This window comes from Tamandua tetradactyla, chromosome 19 (assembly GCF_023851605.1).
Source record: "Tamandua tetradactyla isolate mTamTet1 chromosome 19, mTamTet1.pri, whole genome shotgun sequence".
Taxonomy (NCBI): Eukaryota; Metazoa; Chordata; class Mammalia; order Pilosa; family Myrmecophagidae; genus Tamandua; species Tamandua tetradactyla.
Genome location: NC_135345.1, coordinates 50,024,590 through 50,040,055, shown reverse-complemented (window position 1 = coordinate 50,040,055; position 15,466 = coordinate 50,024,590). Strand labels below are relative to the sequence as shown.

Here is a 15,466-nt window from a genome sequence, read left to right as displayed (position 1 = left end):
CAATTATACAATTCAGTGGTATTAATTACATGCACAATGTTGTGCCACCATCACCACCATCCAGGACATTCCATTACCCAAAACAAATACTCTGTACCAATTACATACTTGTAAAATGAGATTAATCTCAGTAAATACTTGTTGAGAGTCCCAGGTCTGAGGAGGGAGGCATAAGAGTCTGGGGAAGAAAGAAGAGATAGAGAAAGGCATAACAGGAGGAAAAGAAAACTATGAAAAGAGAAGGAAGAGACAGAGAATGAGGAGTGATGGTGGTAGCCACAGTGCAAATGAGAAGATTTATTGAGTGACCACCATAGGTCTAGAATTATGGTAGAAGCTTCGTGCATTACTTGTTTAATACTTACAATCCTATTTATTAAGGCAAATCATTTCACCCCATTTTATAGATAAGGCAACTACTACTTAAAACTGTTAATGAACTGGCTCAAGTTTACTTGGTGAGTAAGTGCCTGTGCTGATTTTAAACTGCTATATACCCCAGAAAAGCCATGTTCTTTTAATCCAATCTTGTGAGTGCAGACCTATTGTGGGTGGGACCTTTGATTAGATTGGGGCTCTCCCCAGGAGAAGCCAGAAGGACCCACAGGAGCTGAGAGAGCTATTTTAAAACCAACCCAGGAGGGAAGGGCCAGCAGATATCGCCATGTGCCCTTCCATGAGTCAGAGGAAGCCTGGATGCCATCGGCCCTTCTTCAGTGAAGGTATTCTCTTGTTGATGCATTAGTATGAACATTTTTATGGCCTTAGAACTGTGAATTTTTAAACTAATAAATACCCTTTGAAAAAGCCAACCAATTTCTGGTATATTGCATTCGGACATCTTTAGCAAACTGAAACAGTGCCAGGGCGGAGATCTGAACCTTTGTCTGTCTGACTCAAAGCTCTCCTTCCCGCTGACAAAGGACCATGTCTCAGTCTTCAGTCTTCATCCTATTACCCAGAGAATTTAATGATGCAGTTGTTAGCTTTAAGCCTTGAGTTGGCTGGAGAGTGAAATGGTGACTGAATCTGGCCTCTAGGTCTCTATTCTCATCTCTCACTACTTCTCTCTGTGAAACATTTTGCTCCAGCCTAACCAGATTACTCTGTATAGCCCAACACAGCAAATCTATTGGCTCCTTTGTTCAAGGAGTCATTATTTTTGTTATTGTTAATAGCTACTATTTATTTAATCCTACTGTACAATTTATCTTATTTCTCAAAACAACACTACGAAGTAAATAAAGTACCCTAGTTTAGCAAATGAGGAAACTGAGGTTCACAGAGGTTAAATAACTTGCCTAAGATGAAACAAATAATAAGAACCCAATTTGAAATGAAAACACAGGATACTCTTTGTCTGAAATATCTTTTTCTTTCCTTTTTGCACGTCTAATGGATATGTCTCTTCAAGGCTTAACTTAAATCTTTCTTGGATATTCTCTCAACGACTCTCCCTCTTTCTTACAATACACATCTATTGAATGCTTACTAGTAGCAGTTACAGTTTTAGGTCTCAAGGATGTAATGCTGCATAAAACCAGCAATCTTTCTGTCAAAAATCCTTAGTACTGACTTTTATACCAAGATTTACAAATTCAGTTGTCTACAGTGACCAAGTACCATAAATGACTGAAGTCAGGTGAATATAAATTACAGAGTGAAGCTCAGGAGTGGTGAGAACTATGCTGGACTAGAAAGTAAATGTCAAAAAAGAACCCTGCAAGTCAACTCCAGCTGATAACTATCCTGAATGAAAAATACCCCAGTGTTTCCAGATGTCCTCTTTTGAAGAAAAACTGGACATCTAGATTTTTACTCAAATTTTAGAGTTGGTTCAATTTTATAAGAATTCTGTTCAAAGCAAACAAAAACCATGTATGTACAGATATGGCTTTTGGATAGGTAGTTAAGTCTGTTTTTTTTTTTTTCCTTTTCATTTAGCCTTTAGCATATATTATCTTGTATTGTTATTTCTAGGTTTAAGCCCATGTTACCAACCAGAACTATTGAGGTGGTCTAGGAGTAGATAATGAAATCATGGACTAGGGCAGAGGCAGTAGAAAGGAAAGGAGGAATTAAAGAGGGATTTCTGAGAGAAAAATTAAAGAAATAGAGATAGTACTGAAATGGTGACTGATTGGATCTAGAGGGTAAGGAAGGGAGGTCATTTGGGAACTTTCTGCTTGATAGGGTGAGAGGATTGTATTGTCATTAGAAATGGGGAATTCAATGTCTGAAGGGAGAAAGAAAAAGTTTGATTTTTTTTTTTGGTCGAATTTATGACGCAGACATCCTGGAGTCAATATCTAGCAAATAATTGCATATGTGCTGACGACTGGGATAATGTTGGAGCTGAGACAATATAAGTGGTGGGAAATAGATACAGAGCTCGTGAAAGAGACATTGAGAAGCTAGAGATAAGAAGAGAATCAAGAAGATGCTGTGATGCGGATTCAAGGAGGGAGGAAGGTAACCAAAAGAAGACAGAGGTCAGTAGTGCTTCAGAAAGAACAAGAGGAATAAAGATACAGAAAAGACTCAAAGATTTAACCAAAAGGTTATCGTGGCCTTAGAATAGTATCTGAAGCAGAATCTAGATTGCAAAAGGATTAAGGACTGAATTGGTGCTGAGGAGATGAAAGCAGTTTGTATGGATTCCTTTTCTCAAAAGTTTGTTTGTCCAAGGAAGCTAAGCATAAATCAATAGCTCACACATGCTAAGATAAAGTGCCAAGTGAGGCTGGCAGAGACCTAGTAGATAGGGAAAGGAGAAGTATTGAGAAGGGCAAATTCTGTAGAAGTGTGAGGAAATTGAGGATTTGGAAGGACAGCAGCTTACATTCAGAAATGGGAATTTTACACATAGAATTCTTGGAGGCAGGGCATTTCTGTGTGGTGGAGACATATAACATGAGATTGTACTGATGTTTGCTTGGAATTGGGAAATGGCAAAGTTAATTGGGATTGACAAGCTGGATGAGTATATGGTCAGTGGGTTGGGAAGGCCATGAATATGGAGTTTTATGTTACTTAAGATGATGGTAGGTTTGAAGAGACAAAGAACCAAGTATTGAATGCACTAAAGATGGGAGAAGCGTGTTAGAAGATAACACACATGATTTTCCCAAGTACTATGAAAGAGTCAAGAGAAGCCTAAACTGTTGATTTTGTTCGTAAGAGATAATCTTCTCAGAGGTACAAGAGTAAAGCATAATAATGAGGGTCAAATCAAGTTTTTAACCAAATGCTAAATGAAGAGAGGTTCATAAGTGAGAAATCACTGGTGATCATGGAAGGCTGCATGAAGGAGGGGTGCTTGTATTCAGTCTTGAAGGATGAAGAGAGGACAGAACAAAAGATTGGGAGTTGAAATCTGTGTTCTCATCCTGACTTTGCCATTAACCACCTGGAAATGACCTTGGACAAGCCTGGGTCTCTGTTTCCTCATCTATAAATGAAAGGTTTGCACTAGGTAATCACAAGGGTTTGTTTCCAGTATTTTACAGTTTTTGATTATGAAGAACATTCTAGATGGAGGACATAGCATATTGAAAAATACTTGTAAAACTGAATCGCCTCTTCTGTACTGTGTGCTTCATTAAGTTATATTATTATAAAATCTCTCTAAGTAAATAAGTTGCTAGAATTTAGACTCATTCAGTGAAAGTATACAAATGCTCCTCATTAAACAGAAGTCATGGCAAATGAGGTATACTTTATAGAGATAATCTAGTTAATCTTGGTGTAGAGTCAAATGCATTTAAAAATTGTATGAGGTTTATTAGTTTGCATGAATCCCTCAAAACGTTCTCTGTCGTTGAACTAAAAATCATAGCTGCAAGTATTTTGATGTATAAAATAATTAATTCATTTCTGCAACTATCCATGAAAGCTGACTTCATTACTGTATGGTCAAGTCAACGTTATCGTGTTATTTACTAGGAAAATTGGAGAGGTAGTCATATAAGAAATCTTGTCTAACACCAGTCTCTCTTCCATATACTCAGGGCTTCTTCTAAAAGCTGGTGTTACAGGTTCTATGAGCGTGTGTGAGAGAGAGAGGATATACAGTGCTTGCTTATAAAACACGATGTTTTGTTTCTAAATTCTGAGCCTGAGGACATTTTCCCCACAATAGCTTTGAGGGGGATAATATTGAATAAAACATATGAGTTCTTCAGCTATTGGTGTTAACATTTTAATGGAGGAAATCAGGCAATCATCTTCTTCCCCCCAATATTATTTTTATTTTTTAAATCACTAGCTTTATGAAGAAAGCAAAACATTCATTAAAATTCTTTCAATGAATTTAGAAAAATACAGCAAGCACACCAACCCTGTGGTTTTGTGCACGTGCATTTTCTTAGCATTTCTTGGTACGTATTTTGTTTAATAATGAGTGAAAAGTTTAAAGTAAATCATATTCAATTATCTTCTCCCAGTCTTGATATACAACAGACTATAAGATATCTCTGCATGAATGTTTAAGGACATCTCAGTCTTAATGTGCCCTGAGCAGAACTCTTCATCTCCTCTCATCCCAACCCACTGAGGGCCCCACTAGAATATTACTCTGGAAGAAAAGGGACTTTAATTTTGTTCACTGCTGCATCCTCAGAGCTGACAAAGAAAGCCTTCAGTAAATATCTGTTGAATGAATGAACAAGTGAATGGTTGGGTGAATGAATGAATAGCAGTACGGATGGTAAAAGGACATGGCAAAATCAGGCGCGTGCTTCTCAAATGACTAAAGTGCAGAAATATAGACGTAAGGACTATATTTCTCACCTTAACAGAAACGATAAGAAAATACACAAAAAAGGCTAAACCCTTTTTCTCACTTCTTCTTCACCTTCCCTGAACCCAATATTCCCAAAGAGAGTGGCAGGCTGTGAAAAATATTGCCATTCGTTGAATTGAACTGTTCTGGATATTTTCAATAGCTAAATATAGCAGAACTATATTTAATAATCCTATTCTTAGTAGCAGTTTTACATCCCTGTTGAGAAATATCTCCGGGCACAATCACTTTGCAAACAGTATGCTATTTCTTTCTGGCTTGCTAATTCGATTAGATTCATATTTTCTGAGCAGTTCTGAAGTGCACAGCAGGTGGTCAAGTGAAATGGTGCTGGCTGCAGAAGGAGCTAAGTCACTGGCCTCAGGAAGCCTACAGTCTACTTAACAAAGCTGTTCAGTGGGAATGGCAGAGAATCAGAACTCCACATCCTCCAACTTCCCATCCTTCTCATAGAAAGTACCACATTTGTGTTGCTGCTGTCAGTCATTAGCTCTCACCAGCGACTCCAAGCCCTGCTACCTTGGCCTGGAGTACCTGAAAATTTTGGGGGGAGTAGAAGTGGGCAGCTCTGCTGGAATTAATTTCCACATCTCTTTCTGACTAGTCCTGGCAACTAGTTGCAGAAGTGGAAACTTTAAGATCATGTTGAGAAGCAACAGAAGGCTAAATACAAATCTACAGAAATCTAAACATATATACATTGTATAAATCTGATGATAGAGAGGGAAAAAAGATCACGTGATATAATCGTCAATTTTCCTAAACATTTTTCTGTTAGGAATATTTATCTTGGATTCCTCTTTTTTTTCTCATTCTTTGCATTTAGTGCATTAGCAAGGCTAATGACTTAATCTTTAAATATATCTTGATCCTCACCACTCCTTCCCATCATCACCTCTTCCCTATAATTGATCTTCCTCTTTCTATGAATAGAAGCCCTGTTTCTTTTCTCTACACAGCAGCTGGAGTGATCCTTTAAAATGCAAAACAGATCACCTATGTTTAAACTTTCTAAATACTTCCCAAGACATAGAATACTATCCAAACTTTTTCTCTTGATCCACAGAGCTCTGTTTGGTTTGGCTGCTGCCAAAAACTCTGCCTTCATTTCCTCCTACTCTGCCCCTTAGGCTCTCTCTGTCCAGCCATAATGGACTTTTTTTTTTTTCTGTCCCTTGATCCTCTGAAGGCCTCCAGGCATTTTCACCTGCTACTTATTCTTCCTGGAATGAATCTTGCCTAAATTGTTACATGGCTGGTTTCTTAATTATTTTCTTCACAATAATTGCCATCACCCACTATCATATTATGTATTTATTTGCATATTTGTCAGTTGCCTCCTTGGAGCATAAGCTCTGGAGGGTGGGTGCTTTTTTACTGTTATTGACCCTGTATATCCTCCTTAACCCTCTCACATAGCCGCCCCAGAACAGAACCTGAGATACTTCTCAAAAGGAACTGAGTAAATGTCCACAGAATGAATAAACAAATATATACCAAACTCAGGCCTTGAGCCATCTTTCCAAGCTCTGTTTGAGTTTCAATGGCCAAGGGTGGCTGGAATCTCTAGGACAGTATTTTTCAGATATTATTGCACATTGGTATGAATTGGGAAATGTGTTAGAAATAAAGATCTGATTACATTACATTCTAGATTAGGTTCCCTGAAATTTACATTTAATGGAAGCACCCCAAGTGTCCTGTTTGATATTGGTGATGCCGGCCTTCACCTGAGGTCACAGCATATAAAAAGTCCACAGAGCCCTTACCTTATTCCCAGAAAAAGAAGAGTTAATTAGAAATATACACTGTTCAGTCTTGGGAGATACAGTTACATCAGGCCTGGAGAGTAATTTCTCAAGTTGATGTTAATGGTTGAGAATGATGGAGACAAGAAAACAGAAATATTATTTTATACATAGGGGGTTGTATAGACAAAGGTTTCACTAATTGTTTAGGGGGTCCCAAAGTTTGAGATGAATCCTTTTTACAGTTACATCTAAAATGAACTATAACCATCAAATTCATTCAATTCTGAATGATGAAAATGATAGTCACTTTTTTGGATACAGGTTCAGTGACTCTCCTTAAACTGCTCATTCAAAACCCCATCAGTAATCTTTTGCTTTTCAGATATGTAAAAGAGTGATCTCAGCCAAAGTAATAATTGCTTTTCATATAGCTATAAAGGAGGTATTAGAATGTGTAATGTGAATATATGCATGAATGTAGTATAGTACATTTACATGGATAAGCCCTTGTTACTGTATCTCATCAGGCAGAATCTTATACTTAATTGCCATAGGCAGAGTTTCATACAACAAATCAACACAGTATTTCTATACTTTATTTCTCATGAGTGAAAATAACACAGATAAAAATCAATCTATTAATAACATACATATATTGTCACACTGATTGCTCTTAATCAAAATAATGTCCTTTATTAAAGATTAGAGAGAGAGCAAAATATCAAAGTAGTTCCCATTTTGGGGAACAGTAAAAAAAAATTTGTTCCTGTTACAATAGGAATATAATAGGAAAAAAAGTTCCTGACTAGACATTAATTCTAAGAGCATACCTGTTGATTTTGCAATTAATCTATCAGTTCATTTATTTATTTTAAATATTGGTTATTTATTTACATATTTATTGTATGCTATGTGGTGGAGGTCACAATTCATTCTTTTTCCTTGTGAATATCCCATTATTGCAGCACCATTTGTTGAGTTTATTTTAAACTTATTTTTATTTTTTGGTGTACATGGGCCAGGAATTGGACCTGGGTCTCTGCAAGGCAATCGAGAATTCTACCACTGAACAACCCATGCACCCCTTCATTTTATTTTAAAATATACTTTAATGCCTGATTTATACTTGGCCTTGTGGCAGGCACTGGGATCTGAAAAATAGAAGATATAGTCCCTGCATTCCAGACCTACTTTGTTTTTCTTTATAGCATTTATTATTAGTTGGCATTTATGAGTGTGTGTTTGTGTTTGTGATATTCATTGTCTGTCTCTGCCACCTGAGTATCAGCTTCTATTTTATTCATTGTTGATTATATTCATAGTGATTAGAGAAATGAATATAATATACATTCATTATATATTTGTTAAATGACTTTATAAAAAGAGGTGAAATGCTATACGCGGAGCATTGATTCAGCCAGAGGACTGAGAGAAGGTGTCTGTCAAGAGGTTAATTCTGAAGAACAAGCCGAGAAAAGGTTCCAAAGAGTGAAACCATGGTAATTCTTTAAAACTATGAGTTGTTATGTTGGAGTAAATTGTTTGTTGGTGAGTGGGAGTCAGAGAAGAAATAAGGCAGAAGAGAAAAGCAGGGTAATGGGCTTTGGATGCCAAGTTAAAGAGATTGGATACTTTTCAAAAATCATTTGCATATTTTCAAAAAGTATTCTGGAATTAGAAAAGAGTCCCCTGAGATGAGTTGTTGTGGATGTCATGCCTTTTGGCTGGACCTATCTGGCCCTAATTCCACCTTCCTGTGGCGACATTGCCCTGATATTCCTTTGGAGCCTGTGGTTGGAGTGACCTGATGGCACCTTGCAGGCCCGGGGATAGGTGTGTGATCCAGGCCTGAGCAGCGAGGGCTTTTCCTATTCTCAGTCAGAATAGACTTCTACATGAGAGTATGACTCAGGTTGGTCCACAGAGACTCACTGTAGGACTCTTTTTGTTAGAACTATTGGGTTTATGAAGGTACTTCTATGTTGGGGTTGTCGAGCTTTGAACCATGAACCTGGAGTTTATAATCTTGCATGAGGGAAAGATCTGAAAATGCAGCCAATACAAAGGAAAGTGGAATTAAAAGATGAAGAGAGATGTTTTCAGATGGCATTGTGAACACCTGGATATAACCTCACTGAAAACTGGAACTGTGCCTTTCTTCTACACTTATGTGGACCAATAAATTTCCTTTCTTTTTCAATTCTTAAACCAGTTAAGTAAGATATATTTCTTTCTCATTCATCAGAAGAATCCTAGCTGTTTTGGGAGAGAAAAAAATAAAAAACAAACTACAGAGGCCAGAGATAGAAAGACTCCTGGAAAAGAAAATTATATTTCTGTAAATCTGGAGATATAAGGTTAAAGAACAAAAAGTTCTCTCTAGATTTGAGCAGGAGTCTGAGAGGTTGAAAAAATTCCTAAAATTCCATAGCAGTGAACCATCTATATAACTCTCAGTGGAAATCAAAGGTCTCACTTGGATTCCTCCAGAATCCAAAGTGTTAAGTCAGAATGGTTCCAGTTTTAAAAGGTTCCGAGGGAAGTACTCTAGCTGATCTGAGGGCCAAGCAGTGATGTGGGACCAGGGCACAGACTCAAATATTCAATAAAAGCATCAAGTTGTTCTACCTCAGACTTAAGAAAGACCTATTTACCTTTATCATGCCTGCCTTCATATGCATTGTGTATCCTAGAACTAATCACAGTAAAGAGCAAGTTTTTTATTTGGAAAGTGGTCCAAGAGTGCTTGGATGACTCACCACAGAGAACCAGAATGAGAAAGAGGAGGCCGAGTCACAATTCCAATATTTGGACCTGAAAGGGGAAATCCTTATTTCTTAACTACTGGGGTGAAATTGCATATTTGATTTGAAGTCCTCCAGTGCCTTCCAAGGCTTAGAATGGCTTTGAATCCAACTCTGGTCATAGAAAGCCCATGCAACCATTCCATCTAATGTGAATCAATTTGCAAATATGCAAGCACTATGAGTCAGTATATACAACTGAATACGTTCCAGGTAAGTATAAAAGAGGCCCAGAGGAAGATCATTTATGAGCTAGTTGTATGGTGAAATCTTTCTTTCAAAACTCTAAATATCACCTCTAGTTTCAAATGATGCCTGAGAGGCTCATGAATCTACAGTCTTTATCACCTTGGAGGTTGAAACTCTCCTAATGTCTGGATTCAGCATCTGTGCTCATATAAAAAATATGCTTTAGATCATTCAGTGGAAATATAAATCAAGACAAAGCAAGCACTTCTGAAGCTTAAGGACAAAAGCCCCTTGACGTAACTTCTCAGCCAAGGCTATCAAAAGTAATTGGTAGTAAATGAACAATACCAGTACATGCTACAGGGTATCAAGGCAAATTCTGGGAATCTCTCAAATGAAAATTGGCTGGGACCAGAACACATATATTACTTAACTTCAACTGTTTCCAGCATCTAAAAGAAATGGGGAGGATTATTTAATCTAAATATGAAGTTTTATAAAATCTTAGCCACACACTCCTTTGAAAATTCTATCTAACTGACATTATATGACACCATGAATCAGAAAGCTCATCAGAGGCATTGGTATAAAGAATACCTTCTTTTTTAAACTTAAAAATCAAAGTGATAGAAACAGTAAATCAGTCTTGGGCAGAAGCTAAAGTGGACCATAGATTGTCTCTTTTCCTACTTATTATGAATAAATAAAAATTTTATAGAACTTTATGAAGAACATTCAATGTCCTGTGTGGTCTCCAGGAACTCATCTTTAATAGGGAAGGCTTTTCTAAGCATTTATTTCACAAGTACTTATTTGGCAGTGCTGATCTAGCCACTGAAGAAAAAAGCAAAAAACACAATAGACAAAGACCCTAGTACCTATTCTAAGGAAGCTTACAGACTAATAAAAGGATAAACATTAAAAAATCAGTAGACAAATAACCATATACTCACTATTGTAGTAAGTCTGTGATGGAAAAGCATAGGATGCCAGGAAAACATATAACAGAGGCCCCTCATATAAACTGGGAGTGGGATGTTAGTCAAGGCATTCCCCAGGAAGTAACTTCTATAGTAATAACTGGTGTAATGGAGAAATTGTGAGTAGGTTAGTGTAACCTTCAATTTCACTAATTCTTTCTCCTGTCTGTCCAATTTGATGTTAGTTGATCTAATGAATTTTTTCAGTTCCATAATTCCATTTGGTGCTTTTTTATAGTTTCAATTATTTTTTTGAATCTCCCCTTTCTTCAAGCATTTTATTGATCTTTTCTTGTGCATGCATTTCTGGATGCATTATACGAATCTTTAAAATTCTTTTTTATTTTGAAGTATAGATTCACAGGAAGTTGCAAAGATGGCACAGAGACATCTCATGTACTCCTTTGGCTTTTTTTTTTCCACCATTGATTACATCTTATATAACTACTGTAAAATATCAAAACCAGAAAATTAACATTGATATAAAGTATATGTATAGTTCTAAATCATTTTATTGCATTGCAGATTTGTATAACCTCATCACAATCAAGATACAGAACTGTTCCATCACCAGAAAGATTTCTTTCATGCTACCCTTTAGAATCAATCACATCTATCCACTCTCCTTGACCATCCATGACCCGTGGCAACCACTAATCTGTTCATCCTACAATTATTTTATTTTGAGAATATTATAGAAATTGATTCATGGTATATAACCTTCTAAGATTGACTTTTTCCACTCATCATAATTCCCTTTAAATCCATCTAAGTTGTTGCATGCATCTATAGTTTTTTTCCTTTTTATTTGAAAGATGTGGATGTACCACAGTTTGTTTAATCCCTCACCTACCATAGAATGTTTGATTGTTCCCAGGTTCTGTCTATTACCCATGGGCCTTTAAGTATATTATTTATACCTATTTTATTGTCCTCATGAGCCAGCAGCTAAGTCTTTTGAAAAAGTGTTTCTATTGATTAATTGTTTTTTCTTGATTATGGGCCACATTTTCCCATTTCAACTCATATTAGTCAGGGTTCTCTAGGGAAACAGAACCAATAGGAGATACCTGTAAATATGAGATTTTATAAATATGTCTCACGCAACTGTGGTGATGCACAAGTCTAAATTCCTTAGGGCAGGCCACAGGCTGACAGCTCCAGGGAAGGTCCTCAACGAATCCCCCAGGAGAACTGGCTGGTTGAAGTGGAGAGATTCTCTCTTTCGACTTCTTTAAAGCCCACGGCTGATTAGATTAAACATCACTAACTGTGGAAGACACTCCCCTTGGCTGACTGCAGATATAATCAACCATGGATGCAATAAACGTGTTGAGGATTTAATAAACCAGCCTTCTGGTTTGTTAATAAGCCATGAAATGTCCTTGCAGTAATGGTTAGGCCAGTGCTTGCTGGCCTAGACAATTGGGCACTATCACCTTACCAAGTAGACATATGAACCGAACCTTAACACATTTCATTTACAGTAATTTTTATTATACATTAGCTATTTTGGATGATGCTAAGGTGTGGCACTTTGGGGTTTTAATGGAAAGCCTAATGTGTTAAATATTGTGAAATTGGCAGGATTCAAACTCGGAACTCTGACTCCCATATGGTAAACAGCAGCTGAAATCTCTGTTCTTTTTTTTTTCATCCTTTTAGTTGTAATTCTCCTAGGGGCTTCTTAGCATTTCAGCAGGGATCAGCCAAGAATTCAAAGTCAATTTAGATTCAGATTTTGGGTCTCCTCTGTTGGCTCCCTTCTTCTGAAATTTCCCCTATCAATTTCTAGGCACTCTGGAAGCATTAAATTCTATGTTCTGATTCCTTAAGCCAATAAAACGACTTTATTTTTTTTTAATAGAAGTTTTGTTGTCCCATATACCTGAGACTGGGGATTGGCTTTCAAAGGAGAGCTGATATTCATCTAGTGTGATCCTCTTTTTTTGAGATTTCATTCTATTCTAATTTTTCCTATTTTCTGTTATTCTCTAATACTTTAAAAACTTTTTTTTTTTAATTTTGTTCAGGGTTCGCAATTGTTATCTATAAGCAGGTTAGTCTGATACAATACAAAGCATCATTTTATGACTTAACATGATTTGTTTTGAATTTTTTGCATAATTTTGCCCATTTATGTTTCTATGAAAGACAATTATGGAGTTCTTAGTCTAGCTTTTCATGCTTTAAAATGTATTTTTATTTTCTTTACATGTTCTTTACAATAACAATTGTTATCGTTCTGCTAACAATTAAAGGATTTTCTAACCTTTCTACTTGAATTCAAATCAAGAAAGGCAATTCACCTGGAATAAAAAGTTTCCTGATTTTAGATCCTATAATATGTTACCACAAAAACCCAGTGTTACTCAAACAACCTGTTTATAAAATAAAGATCAGTTGGATGGGGACATTCTGCTTATTTATTAGCCAGTTACTAAGTCCCCTTCAGAGCAATATACAGTGTGCATCTAGATATGACATAACATATGACACTTTTTTTCTTGTTTGTGTTAATCCCCTAGCACTCACCCAGTCATCTGCTTGGAAAGGTTCTCTAACTTCCTGGTGTGGCATATAGGCAAAGGTCCAAAGACTTTGGTTAAAGTTTATTTTATAATATCTTCACTTTTTTCTAATAGGTTGATTCCAGTTGGTTTGACCTTTTCATTTAATTACTCTTTCTAGAGAAAATTATTTTCCCAGTTGACTGAAAGGCCCTATTTTCTCCTCTAACCCACCTAAATTTCACCTGTCTTTGAGTGTCCATCCAGTTTACGTTTTCTTATTTTTCCTATCATTTAACCCAAACCTATGCCACTTTCTTTCAGCAGAGCTTTTTCTTCATGATTTATCAATTCAAACATCCCAAAGTGTACAGAATAGTTAGAAGGCAGCTGAGATGGGGTTGGGGACAGAAAACAGGTAGACTTGAAAACTACCACTAAAATATCTTTAAAGTTGATATGGGTACAATCAGACAACAATCAACAAGATCATAAGATTCTCAAGGGCAAGTAACATGCCTACTCCTTCTACAGCATTGAGCACAGTATTTCATATAAGGATCAAAGTTTATCTAGAAGCTTTGCTACGAATCATGACCATTTGGTTGAATCTCTATGATTTCTCATTATAACTTTCTAATTACTAGAAAGTGTCCAAATTTGATATTCTGCTAAAAAGCATGAAGATACATCTTGAAGGTACATATTTTGGCTTCTACCTAATTCTCCAACTTCACCTCATTCTACTCTGTTACTTTCTCTCTCATTCACTATGGTCTTGCTACACTGGTCTTCTTTCAGGACTTTTAACACATCTAGCAACTCCTGCCTCAGGACCTTTGTACTTGCTCTTTCCTTTGCTAGCACAGACCTGGCATGGTTATCATCTTCTCATCATTTAGGTTTCATATAAAATGTTAATTCCTCACAGAGGCTTTCCTGATTTCTTTATTACCTCAGATCTTCCCCAAGTCATTCTCTTACCTATTATACTGTGTAATTTTCTTCATAGGGTTCACAATTACCTGAAATTATCCTCTTAATGTTTGTTGTATTAATGACTATATGTCTCCCAATGATAGAATATAAACTTCATGAGGGCAAGGAACTTGTCTACGTCATTGAGAGCAGCATCCCCAGTGCCCAGTGTCTTAATGAATGAATATTTGAGTTTTTACCTTATGTGCTTTCTTGAAGCCAATTTGTGCTGAATACACTGTTTCAATGTATGTAATTTCAAATTTATTTCAGTGAAAAATGGCACAGAAGTACCAGCTACAGAAATGTTTTTAAAGACTATGAACGTTATTACTTTTAATTTAATCTCACCAAGTGAAAGCAAAGGTCTTAAGACTTAACAGTGAAAAGCAAAGGGGAGATAGGAACAATATCAAACAATATTGGAATTTTTTCTAGCTTCAAAACTATGAGCTAATAAACCCCATTGTTTAACCTAACCCATTGCATGGTATCTGCTTGAGCAGCCAAGGAAATGAAACCAGCAGTAATCTCCATTTTAGGAGGAGGACACTGAGTTAGGTAAGCTGTTACAAAGTTTGAGTTGCGGGAAATCATCAAGCTGTCAAGAGCCATGCTGGGATTCAATACCAGGCAGTCTGATTCCAGTCTGTGGTTGTAACCATTGTGTTATATTGCCTCAATTCCACTCAGAAGGTATATTAACTCTTTATTATCTCAATTATTTACCAAGTAGATCTGACATTATTCTTTTAAGAAATAATTGTTGTTGTTTTTGTATGCTGTATGGTAGGGGTCACATTTCATTCTTTTTCCATGTGACTATCTCGTTACTGTAGCACCATTTGTTGAACTTTTTCATTCAGTTAGATTAGTAGATTTTGAAAGTACTTTTGGAAGTACATGGGCTGGGAATCAAACCCAGGTCTCCTGGATGGCAGGCGAGAATTCTACCACTGAACTATCCTTGCACCCTTTGCATATAGATTTTTTTTTCCTACATAGGCAGGCTTTGAGAAGTGAACATGGGTCTCTGGTATGGCGGGCAAGAGCTCTGCCACTGAGCCACCGTGGCCCGCCTGCTGCTTATAGTTTTAAAAATTATTTAGAATAAAGACTAATGGACATGGGATTGTGTTCCAGATCCTGGGATGTTATTAATCTATGTATCTACTAATCTAACTTTTTAATCTTCAATTCCTGAATCTGTAAAATGAAATGTTATACCATAGTTTATCAGCAGCAATGTGCCCAAAGCTCCATAGCAGAACAGTTAGTTTATCTTTAAGGAGACTCATGGTTGGATTAAAAGCTTTGGAAGCTCAAATATTAACAACAATTTAAATAATTGAAGGGCAATTTAGGTTCTGCCCCGAGGGATTCGGGCAGGATCTAAGAACCTCTATATTTTACAAGCTAAGCTGCTCCCCAGGTGTATCCTCAGGCAGCC

The 15,466-nt window shown here is 36.7% G+C and overlaps 1 protein-coding gene across 1 annotated transcript in view; it reads right to left on the bottom strand.

Moving 5' to 3' along the window:
- Positions 1 to 15,466, bottom strand: part of GABRB1 (gamma-aminobutyric acid type A receptor subunit beta1) — a 473,078-nt gene that overhangs the window by 7,600 nt on the left and 450,012 nt on the right. The gene's annotated exons all lie outside the window — the stretch shown is intronic.